At 53.9% G+C, this 14,303-nt stretch overlaps 1 protein-coding gene across 2 annotated transcripts in view; it reads left to right on the top strand.

Annotated features, from left to right (window-relative positions):
• The window catches only part of TMEM241 (transmembrane protein 241), a 57,313-nt gene that overhangs the window by 37,129 nt on the left and 5,881 nt on the right, over positions 1-14,303 (top strand). The window lies entirely within an intron of this gene.

The raw sequence follows: 14,303 nt of genomic DNA, 5'->3' as shown, positions 1-14,303 counted from the left end.
GGGACATGGGGAGCTCTGTGGGGTGAGAGGGCCATCAGGGGCTGGACAGCTCTGCATGTGCCCAGGCTGTCTGTGCACCAGACGCAGAGGTGTCGTGCGCCGGAGCCCCCACACTCTGCCCGCAGAACCCAAGCTCACTCATGGGAGGGGAGCGAGCCAGCAGCAAGGGAAGGCCGGGCACAATGAGCCCCCTGAGATTCGATGGGCACCCTGTCCACTCACCGCCAGAAGCAGAAGCCTTTCTGGCTCTGGGTATGTGAGCACGACAACTCTAAGCTATGCAGACGGGGGTGGGGGGGGGGGGAAAGCAGGCTGTGCACACGGTGGCAGGGGAGCAGGGGTGACCCTGAGGAGAGCAGGCTGTGCACATGGCGGGGGGCGGGGGGGTGACCCCGAGGAAAGCAGGCTGTGCACACGGTGGCAGGGGAGCAGGGGTGACCCTGAGGAGAGCAGGCTGTGCACACGGCGGGGGGCGGGGGGGTGACCCGGAGGAGAGCAGGCTGTGCACATAGCGGGGGGCGGGGGGGTGACCCCGAGGAAAGCAGGCTGTGCACACGGCGGCAGGGGAGCAGGGGTGACCCTGAGGAGAGCAGGCTGTGCACACGGCGGGGGGCGGGGGGGTGACCCTGAGGAGAGCAGGCTGTGCACATAGCGGGGGGCGGGGGGGTGACCCCGAGGAAAGCAGGCTGTGCACACGGGGGGGGGACCCCGAAGAGCAGGCTGGAGAACACACACGGGAAAAGTGGTGAAGACCTCAGAGCTGCACCTTCCCCGGGAGACGGATCTTACAGACTCGGTGCAGGCAGGTTCCTGAGCGAGGACAGCACCGACGACAGTGCTCCACAGGAAGTTGGGCCTAGAGCTGCTGCCGTGTGTTACGTCCAGTGTCCGGTGGCCAGCAGAAAATTAGACACTTTCTGAGAAACAGGAAGGCGTGATTTATGCCAGGAAAGTCCGTCAGTAGGAACCATGTCTCTGCAGCCTCAGATTTGCAGCTTAGCAGAAAAAGACCGCAGGGCGGCTGTTTAAATATGTTCCGACACAGAAAGGAAACCACATTCAGAGAATTCAAGGAAAGACAATACAGAATCTCAATAAAGAGACCGAAATGATTTTGAAAAAGAAAGCCAAGTGGAAAATCTGGAGTTGACAGTATAACTGACATGACATGACAGATTCTTTTTAATAATAGATGTGAGATGACCCAGGAGGCAGAACAAAGGGAATTCTTCGATCTAAAGAACAAAGATTAAAAAAACCCTGAAGAACTATAAACAGAGGCTTAGAGATCTGTGGGACATCAACCACAGCAACATATATATAATAAGAAATCCAAAAGAAGAGGAAAGAGAGGTAGAAAAAAAATAGTATTAATGGATGACTTCTCATAAAAAACAACGGAGGATAACACATTTAATGTGCTGAAAGAAAATCTCCAACCAGGAATTCTGTACGCAGCAAAACTATCCTTCAAATATGAACGAGAAAGAAAGACATTCGCAATTAAAGACAGGGATTTGTTGCTAGCAGTCATATCAATAGTTGCATTAAATGGGAATAGACTAAATAGCCCACTCAAAAGTCAGAGATTGTCAGTCTGGATAAAAAAGCAAGACCCAGCTGTCTGCAGTCTGTAAGGACACATCTTAGATTCAGACACAGAGGATGAAAGTGAAAGGATGGAAAACATAACCATGCAAACAGCAGCCACACTACAGCCAGAGTGACTCTATTATCCACCCAGACTTCATGACAGGAACTGTCACTAGGGAAGGACATTTAGTGATGACAGAGGGTTAAGACGTTCGGAAGATGGAACAGTTATAAACATACACACCTAACAACAGCCGCCCAAAGTGTATGAAGCAACAAGTGACAGAATAGGAAGGAGAAACAGTCATAGTTGAAGATTCCAATGCTGTGGGGAAGCAGGCTGGGCAGCCACTGGAAAACAGTGTGGAGCTTCCTCAGAAAATGAAAAACGGAACTGCCTTTTGACCCAGCGACCCCACTTCTGGGACTAAGAATCCTGAAACACCAATCAAAGAATATACACACCCCTATGTTCATAGCAGCAGCATTTACAACAGCCAAGATCTGAAAGCAGCCAAGTGCCCATCCGCAGATGCGTGGATAAAAGCTGTGGTGCATCTACACCATGGAATACTACTTGGTCGTAAAAAAGGGGGAAGCCTTTCCCTTTGCGACAGCACAGAGGGACCTGGAGAGGATTATGCTGAGTGAAATAAGCCGTCGGAGGAAGACAAGTACCATGTGGTCTCAGTTACATGTGAAATCTAATGAACAAAATACATCCAGGGACATTGATGCATGGAGCAGACTGAGCTGTCAGAGGGAGTGGGAGGGAGATTGAATGAAGAAGGCGAAGAGCCTTCTGGCTGGTGTGGCTCAGTGGATGAGCATCGACCTAGGAACCAGGAGGCCACGGTTTGGTTCCTGGTCAGGGCTCGTGCCCGGGTTGCGGGCTTGCTCCCCAGTAGGGGGCGTGCAGGAGGCAGCCGATTGCTGATGTTTATCATTGATGTTTCTAATTCTTTCTCCCTCTCCTTTCCTCTCTCTCTCTATATATAAAAAAAAGAATAAAGATATATTTCTTTAAAAAGTAGAAGGATTTTTAATCCTTCCTAAATGTGACCGCTTGAATAAAATGAGCCATTAAGGATTCTTCTGGCCTCAATACATCAAACAACCTTCCTTCCTCTCTTCTTTTTCTTTTCTATTTATTTATTTTTTATTAAATCTTTATTGTTCAGATTATTACATTTGTTCCTCTTTTTTTCCCCCCATAACTCCCCTCCTTCCAGTTCTCACCCCACCCTCTGCCCTCACTCCCCACCCACTGTCCTCATCCATAGGTGCACGATTTTTGTCCAGTCTCTTCTCACATCTCCCACACCCCTTTCCCCCCCAAGAATAGTCAGTCCATTCCCTTTCTATGCCCCTGATTCTATTATAATCACCAGTTCATTCTGTTCATCAGATGATTTATTCACTTGATTCTTAGATTCACTTGTCGTTAGATGCATATTTGTTGTTCATAATTTGTATCTTTACCTTTTTCTTCTTCTTCCTCTTCTTAAAGGATACCTTTCAGCATTTCATATAATACTGGTTTGGTGGTGATGAACTCCTTTAGCTTTTCCTTATCTGTGAAGCTCTTTATCTGACCTTCAATTCTGAATGATAGCTTTGCTGGATAAAATAATCTTGGTTGTAGGTTCTTGGCATTCATCACTTTGAATATTTCTTGCCACTCCCTTCTGGCCTGCAAAGTTTCTGTTGCGAAATCAGCTGACAGTTGTATGGGTACTCCCTTGTAGGTAACTGAGTTTCTTTCTCTTGCTGCTTTTAAGATTCTCTCTTTGTCTTTTGCTCTTGGCATTTTAATGATGATGTGTCTTGGTGTGGTCCTCTTTGGATTCCTTTTGTTTGGGGTGCTCTGTGCTTCCTGGACCTGCAATTCTATTTCTTTCACCAGGTGGGTGAAGTTTTCTGTCATTATTTCTTCAAATAGGTTTTCAATATCTTGCTCTCTCTCATCTTCTGGCACCCCTATAATTCTGATGTTGGTATGCTTGAAGCTGTCCCAGAGGCTCCTTACACTATCTTCGTATTTTCGGATTCTTTTTTCATTTTGCTTTTCTGGTTGGGTGTTTTTTGCTTCTTCGCATTTCAAATCTTTGACTTGATTCTTGCGCTCCTCTGGTCTGCTGTTGGGAGTCTATATAGTATTCTTTATTTCAGTCAGTGTATGCTTAATTTCTGGTTGGTTCTTTATCATAACTTCGAGGGTCTCATTAGATTTCTTGTAGATCTCATTAAGTTTATCGGCGGCTTCTAGACAGCTCTTGAGAGACCTTAAAAGTGTGGTTCTGAACTCTATATCTTCCATTGACAATTTTGTCCTGTTTCTTTGTCTCTGCATTGTTTTTTATGCTTTCTTGGTGCACCCCCTAGTGGTCTTTGTGCGCAGTGTTGTTGTAGTTAAGCTTTGATTGTTGTAGTTAATACTGGGGGGATTTGACCTCCAGGCCAACTGGCTGTCAGAGTCAGCTGTGTCTGCAGTGGGAAAACTTCTGTCCTCTGGGGAGGTGCTAATCTAGCCTTTGCCTGAGGCTATCCGGGAAATGGCTCTGTGCAGGGTTTGGGCGGGGCGGGTTGCATGGGATCTACAGGGCTGACGGAGGGAGCAGTTATGGCTGCTCTCAGTCTTGTCCCCAGAGGCTCTGCCTCTCAGAGTCCCAGCAACTGCTGCAAACCTCCGAGAGAAAGCTGCCCTCGCGTTCCGACCGATGCCAGACAGTCCCGCTTCTCCCGTTTGAGTCTGGGTCCCTAGAGACTCGCCCAGAACTGGAGCTCAGGGCCTGAGCCTCCCTCCCGTTTGAAAACGACAACCGTGCCCTCAGCCACCAGCCCGCTCCGCACGCACCTCTGCACCTTTGTATTTTCCGCACTGCGCCTCCTCTGAGTCTCGGTATGCTATTCTCTTTCCTTCTAGTTGAAGAATTTCCCCTCAGCCAGACTTCCTGTGGTTCTGGGTGATGTCTGTTCCGTATTTTCGTTGTATTTTTGAAGTGGTTGTGTGAGGCAGCATTCTCCGGTGTTTACCTATGCCGCCATCTTGGTTCTCCTTCTTTTCTATTTAAAAATAAACTCTGTGACCCTCAATGGCATAATATTTACCCATCCTGACATGCATTTACCTACAGGTCAGACGTGCTGACATTGAAGTCCAGCGTAGTTGTACATAGCAACGCAGCACTTCCCCGTGATGCCACTGGGACTGCGGGCGCCAGTGTGTAGAGTGACTCGGAAGGACGCTCCGTTGGCCCCCGAGGAGAATTTGGATTCTGTGAAAAACTCGTAGATACACAGGCAGAGGCCATTCATAAGGGCCTGGGACACCTTCGTCCTCTTCCCAGAAGCTCCCATGCTCTGCCATTTCCGAGGAGGTGTCAGTCTGCGTCATCACGTCCAAGTCTGGAGAGGAGGCATCCCTGCTTCTCTCTGTTCCTCGTCTTTCTCTGCCTCTTTCCTGGGTGTCAGTGCTCAGCAAGGAAAAAAGTGCCTTCTAAGTCACTGTGTCATTCCTGTTCTTTCTGGGGATTTTGAGGGCCTTCTAAGAAGCTAAAAATAACAATATTTAGCAACCTTTTTTCAATTCCTTCGTTTTGGTAAAGTGAGCTATGTGAAATCTAACGCAGCTGCATAAAATCTTGGGGTCCCTTCCCACTTGTGCTGAAAAGCATTGCAGGAAAAAAGTGGTTGCGTTTAAGAGAAAAGCGATGACGTATAGACGCATAAGGAAGACGTGTTCGCGGGTGGGTTGCTCCAGCAGCTCTACGTTCTCGTGAGAATTCTTCCCGTGTCGAGCAGCGTCTTGTCTCATCCTTCAGACGGACGGCAGCTCTCCGTGTCAGGGGAAGAGGCAGCCGAGGCCCGAGTGCGTGTACGCTGAGGCCGAGGCTCAGCCAGGAGAGACGCAGCCCCAGACAGCAGCTGCGGCCCCCGCCCGGCTCTTGAGGACCCAGTGTTTGCTCCCCACGAGGGCAGAGTCTCCTTCAGGCGAATGCAGTGTCGCTCCACCGCCTCCCAGAGGCAGTGGCAGCCCAGGAAGCGGCTTCCTCTGCTCCTTTGTGACCCTCAGAAACAGCTTGCTGTCCTTGCCTGCAAGTGTCTGTTGACTTGGTGGAGTTAGAGCTTCGTCTTTTAGGCTGGACCAGGTGGCTGTGTGGCTGGGCCGTGCAGCGTGGTGTCTGTGTGTGACGGATTCTCGGCTGCGGGAGTGAACGAGCCTCCCTCCATGTTGCAGCCGGGGGGCCTCACCCCGCCCCAGGCCCTCCTCCGACACGGTCAGGTGTGCTGCCTGCGCTACAGCTGTGTGTGCAGCGGGGTTTTAAGGTTACTGGTTTGTACACTTTGGGGGACATCGGAGGTGCCTTTGAAGGGGGGGCTCTGAGTTGAGGCAGCGGAGTGGCTGAGCCGGCCCTGTCAGCGCTGAGTGTCAAGTGTGTGACATGATGGTGCTGTGTGCGCGCCCTGTGAAGTGATCACGCGGCAGCGTAGTCAGCACCCACTCCTTACGCAGTCACAGGAGAGTACGGGCGCCACGGGTGTGGGGCGGCCTCCGCGGCCAGCTCCTCTCTGTGCCGTTCTGGTTCCAGTGTCCGCGCTGCAAGTCTCCCGCTCTGTTGTCTTCATCACCATCCGTCTCACCGTCTCCGCCACCGTCCTGGGTGGGGAGACACTTGCTGCTGTTCTGGGGTGAAGCCAATCTCGGAGGAGGAGAGCCCCCCTCCTGTTTGCTGTCAGTGTCCTCCATAGTCCGCACCCCTTCTTCCTGTTGCACTCGGAGTCTCACGTGCATGCCTGGCTTTCCCGGGAGCAGGTCCGTCCTGTGTTTTCTCCCTTCGGCTGTCGCTCTGCGCCTCTCTGTGCCCTGGAACGGGCTGGGAGGGCAGGTGGCTGACGGCAGCGAAGTGCGCGCTGAGTGACTTTCCTGTGGAAAGAGTGCACTTTAAAACCTAATCATGAAGCTCTGACCGGTGTGGCTCAGTGGATAGAGTGTCGGCCTGCGGACTGAAGGGTCCCGGGTTCGATTCCGGTCAAGGGCATGTACCTCGGTTGCGGCACATCCCCAGTAGTGCAGGAGGCAGCTGATTGATGTTTCTCATCGATGTTTCTAACTCTCTGTCTCTCTCCCTTCCTCTCTGTAAAAAATCAATAAAATATATTTTTTAAAAAAAACCTAATCGTGGCTGTTTCCTCATAAGTCTGAGCCGCCGTGGCGATGAGAATAGTTTTTCATGGAAAATTAAAACCTAGCAGCAGCAGCACGCATTTCTCCTCGCAGCCTCTCGCTGGGCGGCCACAGCGCCTGTCCGTGTTGTTCTCTGGCGTCTGCGGAGCCGCGTGGCAACAGCACAAACTTATCTGGGAATTATTTCTTCATGAGCACGGTTTTTCCAGAGCGACTTGGGCGGGGGCATAGTTTTGGATTAAAGAAAAACATTAAAATTCCATTTCCTATTGTCAAAGTAATTCATGGGGAAGCGAGGCATGTTCATGGACGTCTTCCTATTTTGGATGAGGTTGTTTTTCTTGTGTCCGATGATGAACTCTTAATTTTTTTTCTGGGCTATTTTTAGAACCATTGACCATCCCAATGTTCTGTGCTGCAGAAATATGATAACAATTCTGGTTTCACAACTCTGACCTGCATGAGTTTGCTTATTGAGGAAATACTTTGAATTTCTGTAAATTTCCTGGCTGCAAGGTCTTAGATGGATGCTGTTATTGTCCAAGATTATTTATGTATTTAAATGTGTCTTTATTAATTTTGAGAGAGAGAGAGACAGGGAGAGGGAGAGAGAGAAACATTCCTCCATAGACAGCAGCTCAACAACCAGCCAGACTTTAGGTTCTGGTCCACCCGCTGCTCCCTGGTCCCTGGAACAATGGAGTGCGGGCGGGTCACAGCCACCATCGCGCTCCATGTGCAGCTGTGTGGTCGGTACTTGGGCACCTGTTTCTTACCTAATCCCCATTACGATCACGTGGCCCCACCATGTGCTTCTCTGGCCCCTTTGGATGAGAGGGAGCACGAACGTGCGTGACTCCTCTGGGCTAGAGCAGAGGAGCTGGGGCCCTGCAGGAGGTGCCCCCCCCCCCCGCCTTCCTTGACACGAGAGACTGGGTGAGTGCGTGCGCTGGGGTGAGTGTCTCCGGGGAGAAAGGCTGTACCCCTGGTAGTCACCGTCTCCTTAACCAGTAACCCACGGCGTGGAAAACCCTCTGGGAGCTCGTGGGAAACAGGAAGTGAGGGGACTCGACCTGCGGCCTCGGGGGGCTGTGCTTGGGAACCCCCTGCCACCCCAGAGCGCCGTGCTGGCTGGACCAGGGGGTGAGGGCGCTGGCTCCCGCTGAGGCCTTCGTGTTCTGGTCGGTGTCTAACTGCAGGTGTGTTCTCCACTAGGGAAGCAAACAGCTTTTTCTTTTGTCACTTTAATTTTGATCCACGACTTAAATCTTGATTCCCCTCGGAAAAAACCTTAGAAACCATTTAGTTTAACTCCCTTCACTTAAAAACTTTCAAAAGGCTTATGATAGAACAGCGTACGTGATCCCAGCACTGTGGCCTTCTCTGTACACACACACCTGGGGTTGTTTGTCTGTTTTCACAGAGATGAGTCATTCTCTACCAGTTGGCTTCTATGTAACAGTATTGGGGACGTTTCCCCACGTGGGGCGAGGGAGGGCTAGGTTTCCAGGGATCTGACCTGAGACCCTAGGGCAGGGCTGGCCCGCGTGGAGCTGTTGGAGGTGCTGAGGGTCGTCTGGTCTGCCCACAGGGCATTCATTTCCTGTCTCTGAACATTTCAAGGGGCACTTTTTATGTGTGCTCTGTGTTGGAGACCAGCGTTGTTACCTGGAGCAGGTGCTAGGAGATGCCCAGACGGGCGGGGCAGGGCCACCAGGTGTCGCTGGCACCTGGACACAGGACGGCAGTTGGTAGGTCCCTGCTGTGCAGGGAGTAACCGGCTCCTTGGAGGACTGCGGGGGATTGTGGACGCATGCGGACTCCCTCCGAATCCCAGCCTGGGCCTGGGCCCCAGGGTCCCCGTTTCTTTAGGGTCTTGTGGCAGCGACTGACTTACCGCCACCTGCTTCTGCTTCCTCTGGAACGAATGTGTGAATGTCCGCACCGTGTTCACTTTACACCTGGGAGAGAATCAGAAGAAAGTGCACGTCCCCCTCACCTGCCGCCGTCTCACTCACAGGGTTGAGAGGTGGCTGAGCTTGTCACTGCTGCTCCCTCCCGCCATTCCTCGGGCAGCCTCATCAGTCCTTCGAGATGAGCCCCATGGAGTGGGGCGTCCTCCCACGGCCCTCAGCGCGCACCGTGTCTCAGCACTTCGCACATCCCGCTCCGGTATCTGTCAGGGGCCTCGGGAATTGGCTGGCTGGGCCGAGCTGCTGTGAGGCCAAGGCTCTTGCCTCTGAGTCTTGCCTCTTAGGTGCCTCGTGTGGCATCGGTGAGCACACTGGCCTCAGCCTCATCCAGCAGCAACGCCAGGCCCTTCTCCTTCTTTACTTCTAAGTCAGCTTCACTTCTGTGACCCTTAGTCATTGCTTTTTTTAAAACTTTCATTTTTAAATGAGCGAGGGATATGTCTCAGCTCAGGCTGCTGTAACCAAATACCACTGGCATTTATTTCTCATCGTCCTGGAGGCGGGAAGTCCAAGACCAAATGCCAGCAGAGCAGGTGTCTGGTGAGGGCGCTTCCCTGGGTTTGCAGATGGCTGCCCTCTGGCTGTGTTCTCACCCGGAAGAGAGGGGGAAAGGGAAAGGGGGAGGAGGAGGAGAGGAAGGGAGAGGGGAGGGAGGAGGAGGGGGAGACACCATCCCCGTCATGAGGACCCCTCATGCTCTCATCTCACACCAGATAATTTCCCAAGGCCCCATCCCCTGGAGTCAGGTTGGCAGGGGATGGGACAGTTCAGTCCATCTGGGCGACTGGTGACATTTGCAGTGAGTGCCAAGCTGTGTGGCCGGTGCTAGCAAGTCCTTGTGGTCTGTGTGTCCCTGACGTAGCCCGAGTGGTGGGCGCGTCCTGGGCCAGTAAGGTGCATCTCTAAGGTTCTCTCTCCAGTCCGGTTGGACTGTACCAGGTCTGGAGCCAGGACCCAGCCTGGCATCGTGGCTACTTCTCCTGGCTGACACCAATGCAGGGGTCGCGGGGGTTCAGGAAGGAGGCTGCCAGGTGGCAGGAGGGTTTTACCGAACGGGCACCACATTTTCTGTCTTTGAGCATTTCCAGGAGGTGGTTCATGTATATCTTTTGGAAAATGTATTCTGTCACCTCCATTATTGTTCGGCACAACAATAGTTGAAGTTGTATCACAAGGAGATGAAGAGACCCTCCTGGCCTCGGAGCAAGTGTAACTGTGGTGCTTTTATTTAAAGTGCCCGTGAGCTTGAATTCACCTCGTTCCTAAAAATAAGCTGCGGAGATGAGATCCGCCCTTTGAGCGAATCAGAGCAACTTAGGAAATAAAAATGCCTCGGCCACATGCCCCTCCGGCCGGGCGTGCTGCTTCGCTTGGGAACATGAGTCCACAGGACAAAGGTGACCCCGTCGTCCTGCGAGCTGACAGGCGATGAGCACATTTACTGTAGAATGGAACGGAGAAGTTGAGAAGTGACAAGGACTCGAATGGACGCGACGGACCCCACACCAGGCGTCTCTGAATGAGTTTGGGGGAAGTAGGATTGTCTTCTCCAACTGAGTGCTTTAAGGACGTCTACATTGTTGGGCTCTTTATGCTACTTGGCAAGGAAGAGAACGTGTCAAATGTACAGCCTCTTTATCTAAAGAAAATAGGAAAACAGACGAGCTAAACCCACCGAACCAGGTCTTGTGGGCTGAGCTGCACCCCCGAGAGCGTGAAAGGACACGCCTCCCAGAGGTCCCGGGCGCACCGCTCCCCAAGCAGGACATCCCCAGGCCTCCCAGCCAGGGGGAGCGAGCACCTTCTGCAGGACTGTCCATGGAACGCCCACCGGTTTCTGAAGTTACAGCCAGGGGACCAGTGTCAGAGGGTGTGAGAGAGACAGGCCTTCTCAGGACGCATCTGGTGTTCACGCGCTGAGTGCTGGTACCTGCACTCTGCGCCCCACTCTCTCTTCCTTCGTGGGGTGCAGACGAAGGGGGATGCCTCCTGTGCAAGCGGAGGCCTGGACGTCTCCGTCCTCGCTGCGCAGCTCTTTCCACCCACAGGGGTGGCTGGTCACAGACGCCATCAGGGCAAGAGAGTCGCCGGGTTCTCAGGTCTAGGCCCCAGGCATCCCTGACGCACGAAAAGGAATTTTAAACCAACAGCATACTGACCTTCGGGTCATGCACCCAGCGCTGATGGTCAGAGCAGCCCCATAAGTGTGCCAGGCGCTTGCCTGGTGCCAGTCTCCCCTGGGGCCCCCGGGCATACAGAGACCCCGCGTGCAGTCCCTGCTGGAGACATGGTCAGTGGCTTGGCCTGTGCCAGGCAAGTAGGTGTGGGAGCCCCAGAGGGGCCTCATCCACTCGATGTGTGGGCAGGCCCGGTGCAGGGAAGGCCTTCTGGACGTGGATTTCAAAGGGTGAGTGGGAATGTGTGGGGTGAAGTCTCCCAGGCAGAGAGGACTTTGAGCACAGGTGAGAGGATGGATGAAATTGAGTTTGAAACTGGAGCCGGTTAAGTGGGGCGGGGGCTATGCCAGCAGTTCCCGTGGAGGGCACCCTGCAGTCAGCGCTTATTAAAGAAATTCACAGCAAATAGCAGCAAATCAATCAGCTTGAATCTCGGATTCACCCCCAAATACGTGACTTATCTGGCAGGTTCCACTAACAGCCGCTGCTCTTTATTTTCTTAAAAAACACACAAAAATTTATCTCTGGATTGGAATGAATGTTTCAGAAACAAACGCGGCCTGCCTGCAACACCAGCCCCGTGTGACTAACACCAGGTGGTGACACCCTTCCACACAGCCAGGAAGTTCAAAGCCGGCGCAGACCAGGGCCCGCGTTCCTGCGGTTGTCGTCCCTCCGCGTGGCGGGCCCTGTGTTTGTTATTCGGCTCTGCGCGTGCGAAGGAGACATTCCTCAGACCGCAGAGCTTGCTTCTTTGCAGACAGATGTGTCCTTTAGATGCTCTTGGTGAGCAAGCACGATGGGTAGCAATGGCTGCTGCTTCCGTGTGTCTTCAGTGTCCAGTTCCAGGAGCAACGTGGTCTTTCATGAACAGATTGTGGCCACTTGAAAGCTCAGGACCAAGTCCTGCTCTCACGGACCTCCATCTCCAGAACGTCTCATCTTCAAACAGAAACTCTGCCCGTTAGAAACGACCCGTCCTAAGCCCGTCCCCTCCCTGCCCGTCTCTGTGACTCACGGTACCTCCTGCAGGTGGGGTCACACGGTGTCTGAGCACAGGGTCCCCCGGCCTCCCTCCCGCGGTCGCATGTTGCAGAGCCTCCTTTCTTCTCGGGCCGAGGAAGACTCCGTGTGTGTTGTCACATGTCGCGTGTCTCCTCGTCCTTCAGTGGGTCTTTGGGGCGCTTCCCCGCGGTGGCTGGTGTGGGTGTTGCTGCTGTGAACATAGGTGTGCAGATGCCTGTTTGCGTCCCTGCTGTCAGTGATTCTTCCCCTTGTGCCCCCTCCCCGCCCCCAAAAAAACACACAAAAAAGCTGCAGGGCACTCTGTAGGCCCTTGTTGAGTTCCTGGCTGAGAAGGCAAACCTGGGAGTCGGGCGTTGGTGCCTCTGCTCACTGCCTGATGTGACCAGGCCTGGAGCAGACCCCGCACCCTCTCTGCTCGCAGTCTCCCTGTCTGCGCTGAGGGCGTCCCTCCCGCTCCGGCTCCACCCTTAGGTGAGTGTGTGAGACGTTCTGCACAGCCCTGCAGTCGCTGGCCTCGCCTGGCTCCTGTTCTTTGGTGGAACTGGAAGGGGCGGGCCCTTGGCATGAGCAGAACTGTCATTCTCACCTCTGAGTGCCCTGAGCGCCCTGACAGCCAGGCACATGGAAACCTGCCACTCGGCGTGAATTAACCTCCCACGGAGGCGGAGCTGCGAGTCTCCTGGCCACCAGCTGCCCCCCGCCAGGTGCTGGCTGCTCTCATCCTTGTGGTGGCTTTTATGAAGGGTTAGAACTTTGGTGAGTGTGTGGGGGAGGGGGAGAGGGTGGGAGAGAGAGGGAGAGAGGGAGCGGGAGAAAAGCTGGGGAGAGGGAGAGAGGGAAGAGGGGGCAGAGAGGGAGTGGGGCGGAGAGGGGGAGAGGGAGGGGGGAGAGAGCTTCCATGGAGAGCTGCTGCTGGGGCGATGGAGATAAAGGGGAGGAGCCTGAGACGCTGCGGTGCCTACTGAGCGGACTGGAGAGTAGCCCATGTGACGCCCCAGTGCAGGCGCATTGGCTCTATGTTCTCTGCAGAACAAGACAAGCCTGACTGCGAAGCGCCAGCGAGTCAGCCGCAGAACGTGCTCCGGGAGATGAGATGTGGAGCCGCCTGAGAGCCGCAGGGAGAAGGCGGCCATGACGCCTCCCAGAGAGCAGAGACGGCAGAGGCCCCAGTGTGGCTACTGAGCCGCCTTACGCTCACGTAGGGCTGGTGTGACCATGGAAGATGTGTTTTTCTTGGCAAAAGAAGCAGTTAATCGGTACAAGCAGGCCGGCCGTCTACCTCGGAGCAGGCGAGGTTTTTCCAAAGGGAAAGGAACTCACAGGGAAACAGGAGTCCCAGGCTGTGACCTGCAGGCGCGAGGAGGCGTCCGCTCCTGGCTTATTCTCAGACTTTCTGTTGAGATGGCAAACGGCGACAGTGACTCAGTAAACGCACTTTCCTCCTGACCATGGGCTGCAGCCCCGAGAGGCCTCGGTGACAGCGTACGTCCCTCCGTGGGGGGGCGCCTAGCACAGCCTCCTGCTGCTGCTTTTTTTAATGCTCTTATTGATTTCAGAGAGGAAGACAGGGAGAGAGAAACACCGATGATGACGGAATCGCCGATCCGCTGCCTCCTGCTCGCCCCACACTGGGGATCGAGCCCGCAACCTGGGCCTGTGCCCTGACCGGGAATCGAACCCTGACCTCCCGGTTCATAGGTGGATGCCTGACCACGGAGCCAGCGGGCATGCAGCCTGCTGCTTTCTTGTTCTTGCAAGAAAGCCAGCCCTGAGGGTGACTTCCCCTGGACGCTGTTGGGCAGGTTCTGGGGGACATCTTTTCCTGAGCAGACGTTCTCCGTGTTGACAGGGCCTTTGGTTCACATACAGGCACTGCAGGGTCCTGTTACCGACGTTCCTCAGAGACTTTTCTGTAATTTCTAGCTCAGATGTGGGAGTGCCCCCCTCCCGCCGGCTTCTGTGTTTGCAAATAGTTAATGATCTAATTGCCTGTTTTCCTCCAATGTGTGACATGAGCCCAGAGACAGAGGCGCCACTAGGCAGGGAGGCGGGGGCTGCAGCAAAGGCAGGACACAGACGTGTTGTCCGGAGGACCTGGGACGGTCGTGGCCCCGCTGACCTGGGTTCACCCGGAGGAGATGGAAACGAGTGCTCTGCTCTGCCCCCCCCGGGCCGGGGGGGGGGGCGCGGGGGGTGAGCCCCCGAGGGGGGCTGCCCTGCCGCCTCTTTTGACCAGTTTGGGAATGAAATGCTTCTCTGTAGACGCCCACCTCTAACACAGACAGGTTTTAGCTTTTCCCACCCAGTGCTTTTCTCAGAGGCAACACTGACTACAGGCACTGGGCG

This window comes from Myotis myotis, unplaced genomic scaffold, assembly GCF_014108235.1.
Source record: "Myotis myotis isolate mMyoMyo1 unplaced genomic scaffold, mMyoMyo1.p scaffold_m19_p_9, whole genome shotgun sequence".
NCBI classification, from domain to species: Eukaryota; Metazoa; Chordata; class Mammalia; order Chiroptera; family Vespertilionidae; genus Myotis; species Myotis myotis.
Note: the sequence above shows the minus strand (reverse complement) of the source record. Positions and strands in the feature narration are given on the sequence as shown.